The sequence below is a fragment of the Diceros bicornis genome (genome assembly GCF_020826845.1).
Source record: "Diceros bicornis minor isolate mBicDic1 chromosome 30 unlocalized genomic scaffold, mDicBic1.mat.cur SUPER_30_unloc_2, whole genome shotgun sequence".
Taxonomy (NCBI): Eukaryota; Metazoa; Chordata; class Mammalia; order Perissodactyla; family Rhinocerotidae; genus Diceros; species Diceros bicornis.
This window is the reverse complement of record NW_026690900.1, coordinates 2,533,655-2,544,726: the sequence shown is the minus strand read 5'-3', so window position 1 is coordinate 2,544,726 and position 11,072 is coordinate 2,533,655. Positions and strand designations below refer to the sequence as shown.

The following is an 11,072-nucleotide window of genomic DNA, read 5'->3' as shown; positions in this document are numbered from 1 at the left end:
TTTACAAATGGATATCTTTTAGTCTATAAAACAAACACTACATCATTTTAAAAGTTGATTTGAAGCACATGGAATCTGAATAATGTTTGGAAAATTGATATCTTTGAAACACTGTTATCGGTCACAAGTATAGTATATCTCTCCATTTAATCAGAGCTTTTACACGCTTTGTATCTCTCTATAATCTTCTTCATATAACTAATGTGTAGTTCCAATTATTTTAACTACTCATCTTTTTTTTTTTATTTATTTATTTTTTCCCCCAAAGTCCCAGTAGATAGTTGCATGTCACAGCTGCACATCCTTCTAGTTGCTTTATGTGGGACGCGGCCTCAGCGTGGCCAGAGAAGCGCGTCGGTGCACGCCCGGGATCCGAACCCGGGCCGCCAGCAGCGGAGCGCGCGCACCTCACCGCTAAGCCACGGGGCCGGCCCTTAACTACTCATCTTAAATAATTCATTGCTCTTATGAATGGTATAATTATTTACATGTTTAAACTAATTCTTGCTCATGTAACAGTATTTTTGATGTTTCATATAGGAATCTAGCTTCCTTATACATTACTGCACTTATTTACCAGTGCTAAATTTTATAAGTTATGTCCCACTAAAATAATAGATTTTCTCTTCTTCTCTAATATTATTTAACTCTTATTCTTTTGATTCTCATTTTTTCATGACTGTGCTCTCCATTGCCACACTAAATCACAAGTGTTTGCCAGGAGCATTTCTTCTTCTTAAGTTTAGCGTAAACATCAGATAAATTCCTTGTCAGGGCAGAGCAGGCATCTAAGGGAGAAAAAGTAAAAACGTGAAGGGAAATCATATCTGCCTGGAAATCAACAGACTTGCTTCACGTGGCTGTTTGGAGCTGGAGATCTTATGACAATGTGGCGAGCTGAGAATCAGAGGAACTTTCTCTAGTCCCAGGGGTTAGTCTTGGTCAAATCTCTCAACCTCTTTAGACCTCAGTTTCTTCACCTGTAACATGAAGAGTTGGACGAGTCTTTTTGAGTTCTGAAATCCAGTGACAACAAGATACCCTTCACCCAGATGCACTTGACAAAGACCAGAGACAATTTTTAGTTGTCTTCTTCTGCATCAACATTATTATCCATATCACCCCTTAAAGACATATCAAATGTCTACTTTCGCATGACACTGACAAAACAGGTTCCATACCATATCGTTGTTCATTGGGATAACAAATCTATAGTTCATTGTTTAGAGGTAAGTATAGAGATGGGCCCTGCTGGAAACAGCAATCAATGGGCCAAAAAGTCTTGCTTTATTTTACAGAAAGGCTGTGGAAACACTCCCTAATACACCAGAATTCTTCTGTATTTAGAAAGTATGAAATAAATGGGAGCCTTGTATCCATGGTTACGTGCTAATAAGGATATGATTTTTAAAATTTTGTTAATGATGCCATTTGCCTGCTATGGGGCTGTTCTCTGATGAGTAAAGAGCAGATGTATTCAAGGCCACTTTCATTCCTTTAATAAATATTTACTCAGTGCCTACCACTTGCTGCACGATAGCAGTGATCTACCCTAAGAGCATTTATATTCTAATAGGGTGACACAGACCATAAACTAAAAGAGAATCTTGAGGTTATCAATAAAGTTACATATACGTCAAACCTTTTTCATTCTGGACTATTATTCACCCTTTCCCTTCTTTGGCTGTTTACCAGAAGTCTAATCATGGACTTGAAAACCCAGAAAGCATGGGTCCCAAGTTTCTCCTTACAACACCCCTGTTTCAAAGACATAGTGTTTATCATCTGAGAGTATGTCTCTTTAAGACTAAGTTCCTATGAATCAGCATTATTTCATCACTTTCTTGAGACAACCGATGATATTATGAAGGGGAAAAAAATATCATATGTGATTTATACTTGAAATGATGTTTCCACTCTAATTGTGTTATTTAATGTGGTGTGATTTAGGGAAAGTCAGTTACTCTTTCAGAGACAGTGGTAATAATACCCTGAAAAGCATTCTATAGAGATTAAATGAAACAAAGTATGAGAAACTGCTTTGTAAATTGCAAAGCAATCTATTTCAGCTCATTTTTTCTAATAATATTTTCATTTTCAAATTCTTTTTCACTCTAACAAACCTGCCTAGACTTTTATCATTTATTCAACAATAATAATGGGTCAAAATGGTTGAATATTAGAAATTTCATATGGTTCAACTTAATTAATAGGCCATCACAATATTTAATTTGGTTATAATTACAGTTAAATTTTTCATGATGCCTTATCATGTGCCAGGCACTTTCTAGGCATCTGACATGTATTCACTCATCGAATCCTCACAACAATGCCATGGAGACAATACTATTAACCTGTATTGTATGGATGAGGAACATTAGAGGTTATATAATTGACCAACTCACACAGCTGGTACCCAGCCAGTCCATCTCCAAAATCTCTTTTAGGGGTCCATTAGAGGTTGTGGCGCTTACATTGTAAAAGGATCACCCTGGTTCCTGGTTGGCGAATGGATCAGAGGGGATTAAGGAAGAAAACACATGGCTACTGAAATTATCCAGGCAAGCAATTCTGAATACAGGATTTCCTTCCTTTTTAAGGCTGAATAATATTCCATTGTATAGATGCCCCAGATTTTCTTCATCCTTTCACCCACGGGTGTACAATTAGGTAGTTTCCATCTCTTGGTTATTGTGAATAATATTGCAGTGCATTTTGTCAAATGATTTCCTGGCACTTAGTGAGTTTGAAAAAATTCTTATACACATTAGTTACTGTAATGAATTACCTTTCTAAATGTCTGAAGTTTAAATATTTGTCATTCTACAGAAATACCTTGCCTAATCATGATTTGTGTTGTTATCAGTTCATGAATGATCTAAGATTTTTGTACAAAAAATTGTTCTAATGTCTTTTTTTGCATGTATTCAGGAACCTTGCATAATATGGGCATTCCCTGATTCTTGATTTTTAGTCAAGTTTTCTAGTAACCCTTTGGTATAGGAAACATCTTCGTAGATGTGAGGCAGACAGCAGAAAAATAATGAAGTGATTGTTATATTTAATTATATCAAAAGAAAACTGTAGGGCCGGCTCCGTGGCTTGGCGGTTAAGTGCGTGCGCTCTGATGCTGGCGGCCCGGGTTCGGATCCCGGGCGTGCCCCGAGGCACCACTTCTCCGTCCAACCCGAGGCCGAGTCCCACGTACAGCAACTAGAAGGATGTGAACCTATGACATGCAACTATCTAGTGGGGCTTTGGGGCGAAAAAATGAATAAATAAAATCTTTAAAAAAAAAAAGAAAACTGTAGTTTTGCTAAATTGTTTTTACACAGCCTTTGCTTATTTCTAAGAGTGACACATATCATTTTATTAATGAAAAGAAAATTCAATAAACAATTTTAACATAAAACAATATCTATTGAGAACTTATATGAAAATTTTAGCAATATGCTGTCACCAATTTCCTCATCTGCAAAATGGAGATAGATAATACCATCTTCCTTATGGGTTGCTGTGAGAATACTCAAGAGTAATGTATGTAAAAGGCTTATCAACATGTGGGTTGGAAAGTGATGCCCCATTCATTTTTCCACCGGGATGATGACAGCTTTTTTAATGCTTGAAGTCTGTAGTTTTCAAAATACGTTCTACTCTTGTAAAGTGAATCCTTTTTACAAATTCTTTGTAGAGTTAGATGATCCCTTTGGAATACAAATTCAGGCTTCCGTGTGTGTGCGTGTGTGTGTATGTATACGCACATCTCTCAAATAATACTCCAAGGCTTATAATGAAAAGCTACCTTCCCCACTCTTGACTCTGGTTCCAAAAACAACTTCTTTAATTTTCTGGTTTAAAATCTATATTTCTAAATTAGCTACTCATACAGCTTTTTCATTGTTCAGCTTGTGACTATTTATAGTTTATTTCTTCTCTTAAAAAAATCAGCATGAAGAGTTATTACCTATGTTAAAAACATAATTCCCCTTGCCCAATATAACTATTTAATGAATTAGGATAAATCAGAATTCAATGTCTACTGTTTTATGACATCAGTGCTTACCATTTTATAGCATATGAATCTTATCCAGAGATGTGCTACGTCAGATAGTATGAATACATTTTCTTTCTCACTTTTTCCTTTGACTTTTTAAATGGTAAAATTCTCTTGTTTCTTTTTTGTCTTCCTATGGATTCATCACTGGTTCATCTCCTTCCACCAGAAAATTAAATCTCTTCTCATTAACTTCTGATGCATGAGACAATTCTTGGGCTTCAGGTTTTGCTTGGGGACATCCCTCTTGGGCTTGAACATATACACAGTCCCACATATACACAGTATGTCTGGAAAGATGAGGAGGAAAGGATGTTTATCTCTGTGCAAAAGTACCGGGAGACAGTGGTAGAGTGAGAATATTTGAAGTTTTCCAATACGTGCACCTATGACGTAGGCCTCCCTCCCCCCAGATTTTTAAAATTAAAATAGCGTTATATCCTTATCTACTGGCTTGGAACAGCAAGTTGTAGAGAAATGTGAATATATGATCCAATTTTTTAACGAAATTAAGAACAGCAAACGCACAAAAAATTTAGAATTCTAAATATGGACACATCATTCTATGAGGCTGTGTAAAGGTGGGGAAAGGAATGAAGAACAGCTGTTCAGCATCCAGCTACCTGTACAGTCTATTGGTCCACGGAAAGCCTCGCCTCCAGCCACGGCCCTGGAGCTGATTTCCTCTCCCTGTGAAGTCCGCCTGAATTATTCCAGCCACACCCCCGCCTCTTCCCGCCCCTGGAACTGGTCTCAGCCCACAATGTTCTTGCCTGCCTCCGCCCACAGCCTGGCCGGGACTCATTGCCCTGCTTGCACCCTTATTCCCGCCCATAGAACTGCCTTCCCGGCCTGCTGTCACTCACAGCCTTGTACCCGCCCACAGCCACGCCCCTAGATTTTATCCCTGTCCCTGATGCTGACCCAGCCCGCTTTCCAGCTTCTCACTCACTCTAGAAACGAGACACCTACACCGAGGCTGGGGTGCACGGCCTCTCCCCGCCCGCCCCCTCAACCCACAGTCCCCAAACGTTCGTCCTCCCCGAACGGCCGCCCGAGACGGGAACCGGAAGCGCGGGGGGCGCCTGGATAGAGCCGGCGTTCTGCGCGGTGTGTTCCGTCTTCTCGGCGCGGACCGCATTCCCGTGGACGTTCGCCCTCAGCGGCGGGGCTCGGTGAGCGGCGGGCGGTCCCGGCTCCAGTTGCGGTCCAGGGAGGGGCCTGAGCCGCGGGCAGCCCCGTCAGGGCCCGGCGTCCCTCCGTCACCCCGGAGCCCCGTTTCCCCTGGGCTGTTCGCTCAGGGCCCCCGAGGCTGCTGTTCCTCCTGGCTCCGGGCGCCGCCGTCCCCTCCTCAACGTCCCCGTCACCGTCCTCCGTGTGATTTTGTCCCCAGGGGGCTTTAGCCGCTTCTGGAGGCGATGTTTGGGTTGTTACGAATGGGGGCGCTCCTGGCATCTAGAGGGAGAGGCAGGAATGCTGCTCAGCATCCTCCAGGGCTCAGGACGGCACGACAGAGAATTATCCGGCCCCAAATGTCAGTTGTGCCGAGGTTGGAATTCTGCTCCAGGGTCTGGAAATCTCCCGAGCCCTGAATGAAATGTGGAAATTGTTGACAAGTCAGCGAGTCACTTACAGGGTCCCTAAATGACAAGCTTTTTTAAAGGGTCCAGAGTCACCAAAAAGTCTCTGTCCAGCCAAGTGAGTTGAGCGACTCAAGTGCACAAGGCACGAAGCTGCTTTCTCCCATCTCGGGGAGCAGCAGGTGGCTGGAGAGGAATCGGGAAAATCCAGCCACAGCCAATAGTTACAGTTAAATCAGTAAATACAAAAAAACAAAAGTGAATGGGGTTGGCCTTTCCATCCAACACCCTATAAAAGGCCTCAAAAGCTTGTTTGCGCTTTTTTTTCCCCCCTCAGACACGAAAAGCATCCGTGGAGCTCAAGTTTGAGGTGAAACCAGGCTCAGGGTCCACCTGTCCTTGCTGATCCATGGATTTCTGTGTGACCAGGTGAGTACCCTGTGGACCTAGTACCAACAGGTTCCTGGCAGCCTCCGCTGTGCAGAAGACCTGCCAGTGGGCTTTCCTGTGCTCGGGTTGTCACCACCTGGAGTCACTGAGAGTGAAAGTATCTTGAGAAAAATTATTGATGTTTGATGGATGGAAAGATGGTAAGCTGTGTGTGGTTCTGTGTGGTAAATATATCAATAAGTACAGTTATATGCAAATAAAAACACATGAAACAAACATAAATAACTGCAAATGTGTATTATAGTAGAAAATATAGATTTACTTGCATTGCATAATACTCAAAAGTCAGGATTTATATAAAATATAAATACAGAAATGTTTTGCGTGTGTATGTAGTATTAGAAGACATCCCATGAAATATTAGCAGGGATACTCAGCAACATTCCTTAGACCCATTCAATTTGATTTCTAAAGTCCTATAAATCCTCCACATAAATTTGAAATAAAGGAACATTCAGGGAAAAAGATGATTTGAACTTCTTTGTATTAATAACAAATTTAAAATTGAATTTGCCAGTAACCAGATTTATTTTGAGCATTTTTTTCTTTATGACATTTCACATCATTTGGAGGAGTACTAAGCAACACTGTAGATTGAAGGGAAGGGTGCTAGTCTCCAAAAAGACTGTCCTCTCCACCTTGCCTTCTAAAGGGTATTAACCTTGTTTCTGAAACTTTTCTGAAATAACGGTCTGGTGATTCACGTTGCAGAGAATCTTGTTAAGTAATTTTGTATTTAGTTGTTGGCCTCTACTAATTGTGTGTGTATATGTGTGTGCCTTTTTCATTCCAGCTTTCCTGTGATGTTCTTGAGGGGAATATGTGCTTGTCATGCAATAGATATTCTCTGAGTGTATAATTAATGGGGACCAACCATCCTCGTTTCTTCAGGACAGTGGGGTTTTCCAGGACACAGGACGTTTAGTGTTCAAACCAGGGCAGTCCTAGACAAACCGGGATGGTTCCTCATCTCATGAGCCAGGCCCTGGGCCACATGCATGTGGATTTGGAGAACCACAGAAACCTTATCCCACCTCCATGGAATTTACATTGTATTTGGGAATTTGGATTTTGAAAAATTAATGATGAGAGTGATGTGGGAGTTTGGCACAAGGGGAATCCACCTGAGGGTGCAGAGCAGCCCTCTTGAGAAGGACTGATATTTAGCTTGAGAGCTGGAGTTGGGACTGGATTTAGCTGGTCGGAGGGTTAGACTGGAGTGAGGGTATGGGAGTGTGTTCAAGAGAGCGTTTCAGGCAGAGGGACCTGCATGAGGACACCCCTGAAGCAGAGAGCCTGGTGTGTCCATGAATTGAGAAGAAGAATGGCTGGGCCGAGTCAACACAGGGGCAGGGGTGTGAGCCTCACCAGCGAGGGGGGACAGGCAGGACCAGATGAGAGGTGACTTTGAACTCTGTTCTAAGACCAGTGGGAAGACTCTGGAGAGATGCGAGTAGAAGGATGATAAGATTAGCGTTTGGTCTAAGCATGTGGGTTAAAATGGACTTCATGGTTAAGAAGGAAGACTTAATAGGCAAGATGGGAGGTGCTGGGAATAAGATTAGGAATAAGATGATTGTTCCCTAGGCCTGAGTGATGGCTGTGGAGTAGGAAAGAAGTAGAAAGAAAAGACCATGGAGTGTAGAACCGAGAGAACATAAAGGTACTTTCTTGCCTGCATGTATCAGATGGCACAGGGCACTGACTGTATTCGCTGCTGTCCGTGTAGACCTGCAGGCGCCCCCTCACCCAGGTCTGTGAGTTCACCCCTCTTTGCCACTCACATGCCCCCCTCCACATCCTAAAAGAAGTCAGGCCTTACTTGTGAGGGGGTTGTCTCAGACGGGAGACACCTAGGAGAGCCCCTGCAGGCATCAGAGCAGCCCCTTCAGCATCTCCATCACCTTCCTCCCTTCCCCTCTCTCGCTTTCCACACCCAGAACGACCCCTGCTCAGTATTCCACATCCCCATGATCTTCCTCCCCCAGGCTTGAGAAGGGTGGGGCAGCCACTGGAGTGGACATCATCTGCACCTTCCACTCTGACCCCGGCAGTTCCCGGGCTGGACAGAGAGTGACTCTACTGGGAGCTGAGACATGAGACTCAGCGCGTCACCCACCTGGGCTCCTTCACCCTGGACTGTGACAGCCTCTATGTCAGTGGTGAGGGGCTGTGCTACAGCCACGCAGTCTCTCCCAGTCTGAGTTCTGTGTTCCCTCCGTTGCTCTAAAGTGAGCTATGATCCATCACTCTATCCTCCTGGTCTGGGTTCAGTCTTCTCATCACTGTGTGATCACTGGGTCCAGCCACTTTCCATCTCATTGCCTTCCCCCTGAACACCCCTCCACTTATCCCCTCTGCTGTTCCCACAAAGGTCCCTACATCCTTCCTCTCCCCTAATGTTATATGTTCACCCCAACTCTTGCTCAGCTCCTCTCGCCTTCTCTCCACAGGTTACACCTATGGAGCCGTGGCCCCGACTACCAACAGTGAGTATTCCTGGCCCTGATCTCCTGTGTCCCGTCTGCATTTGGGGTTTGGGAGCACTTTTTCTCCTTCACCTGCTGTCCTTGGTGAGGGAAGGACCTGGAAGTGCCCTAATTCATCCCTTCTCTCCCTCCTGGGTTCTGGTGGAGAGTCCCAGCCCAGTGTGAGAAAGCCTTAGACATAGGCATGTTCTCCACCACATTCTGACCCCACGTGGTTTTCACTTTAATTCTCCTAAAGTCCCGCCCTTGGTCCTCCTTTTCCAGGTATCCCATCCATCTGCCCATTTTTCTGCCTATCTGTCTCTCCTCCGAGTTCAGTCACTCTTGTTCACCTATCTCTCTCTCTTGGGCTCCTCTCATCCACAGGCTTGCTCATCCTTCTGTTCACAGAGTCAGCCATCCCCTCACTCTCATTTATGCTTCAACTGTGAATGGTGGTCCTGAGACAGCCAGTGCTGGAGCCCGTGTGAGCCTGGGTGCTCCTCCCACTCTGTCCCTCCCTGATGACAGACTTATCCACAGCTCCCGAGCCGGCCAACACGTCCCTGCATACTTGATCACCACCTATTCCACCAGAAGCCACCACAGGTATCTGGGGGTTCCCTTTTCCTTCCCAAGAGAAGCTCTCTGGCCCCACTCCCCATGAGCCAGTGTGATCCAGGAGCTGGGAAGCCAGGGTGTGAAATTCTGGTTTTAGGGCAATCATGCTGATCACAAAGATTATACCAACGATTCATTCTAAGGCCAGCCATCAGAGAGCCCCTAGTCTTGTGAAATAAACACACCATTATAATACAATGTGGAATATTTCGGGGAGAGGCACCTGGCATAATTTGGAGGGGAGGAGCTTGCTAGAGAAAGTTTCACCAGAATGAAGTCTTTAAGAATGAGTAGGAGGGACCCTGGCAAATAGAGGATGAAGGGTTTTCCTGGCAGAGTGGATTCCATGAGCAAAGGCTCTGGCCAGAAACAACATGCCGTAGGGGGAGAATTGAAACGAATTGAAACATTTGCATGAAGCATAATGTTTAACCCGCAGTAGATGGATAAAATGAGACTGAAAGTTCAGCAGGAGCCAGATTGAGTAGAGCCTTGAGTGCCAGGTCAAGAAGGTTGAACTAAACACTGAAGGCCATAGGGAACCATGGGTGGTACTAGAGCAGTGGCGGCCATAGTGAGGTATTAATTTCAGAAAGATTCTTCTAGTAGTCCATGTAGAACATCCTTTAGACAGAGCATCCAGTGAGCCTGCTGAGGTGTTGGTCCAGGTGAAGGAAGTTAAGACCTGAGCTAGGACAGGGAGGGAGAGAGGGAGTGCATGTGAGGACCAGTGTGCAAGGTGAATGGGTGTTACTGGGAGGGAGGAGGAGCTGAGCAGATATGCTGGTTCTGACTTGGGTGACCACACGGGTGGGTGGTGGTGACACTGGGACAGAAGACGACAGATTATAATGAGTGAAGGACTCTGGTCTGGTCTCAGGCCAGCTTTCAGAGATGGACATCACTCTCCCTCTCGTCTTGCGGCTTTGGGGCACAACCTGAAGACCCTCACAGTCAACGTAACCATCTCCACCCTCCGGTATTCATCACACATGAGCAACGGCTAGGCCACGTTCAACTTCACTGAGAGGGTCCTGCAGAGCCTGGTGAGACCCTGGTCCCAGCAGCTCCTGGTGGGTTAAGTCCCACCCAGCCCCTCCCCCAACCCCTGTCCCTCCTGCTCCTCCTCCTACTCCTTCCTCCCCAGCTCGATCATTGTTCAAGAAGAGCAGCCTGGGCCCCTTCTACTCAAGTTGCAGACTGGTCTCCCTCATGTGAGACCCTCCCCTGAGCATTTGACCCTAATGACTACTTTTGTGACCACCCCTCTCTGTCTCCCCACTGTCCTCCCATTTCGCCCTTCCTGTTCTGGCCCCCACCCCCAGAGGTTTCAGGACCTCTCTCTAGAATCCCCACATCCCTCTCTCCCCAGGCCTGAGAAGGATGGGGCAGCCACCTGTGTGGACGCTGTCTGCACCCACCACCCTGACCCCGTGGGCCACCATACCTCTGTGCTGGGAGCTGAATGTCTCCACCTGTCTGCTCTTCCTCTCGGTGGCTCCAGACTCTGCAGCGCAGAATTTATCCATCAAGAGAGAACACCAGCTACATTTCCGCATCATCAGCTGGAACCTCAGCAACTCGGAGCCCACATCCTCGGAGTACACCACCCTGCTGAGAGACACCCAGGACCAGGTGGGGTCTCCCTCTCCCCTCTCTCCTTGCCCTGAGGGCACCGTCATTCCTCCATCTGACTTTCATCTGTTATGTGATTGTTTCAACCCTTCGCTTTCCCTGCATGTCTGGGTTCTCTCAGTGTCCAGAGGTGATGTCCTAGCTGCCTTCCCCATTTCTCACATGGGTAAACTGAAGCTCAGAAAGGGGAGTATTGTGCCTAAAGTCACACAGTGAGTTAGGGACACAGCAAGGATTTGAAGTCAGGTCTCCCTTGCCCCAAGG

General features: G+C 45.5%; 1 long non-coding RNA gene across 1 annotated transcript; it reads left to right on the top strand.

The window, feature by feature from the left end:
• Positions 1 to 5,152: 5,152 nt before the first annotated feature.
• LOC131402128 (uncharacterized) lies at positions 5,153 to 8,614 on the top strand. The gene is made up of 3 exons (XR_009218299.1): positions 5,153 to 5,229; positions 5,972 to 6,063; positions 8,538 to 8,614. It is a non-coding gene; the product is annotated as an uncharacterized LOC131402128 (long non-coding RNA).
• Positions 8,615 to 11,072: the final 2,458 nt, after the last annotated feature.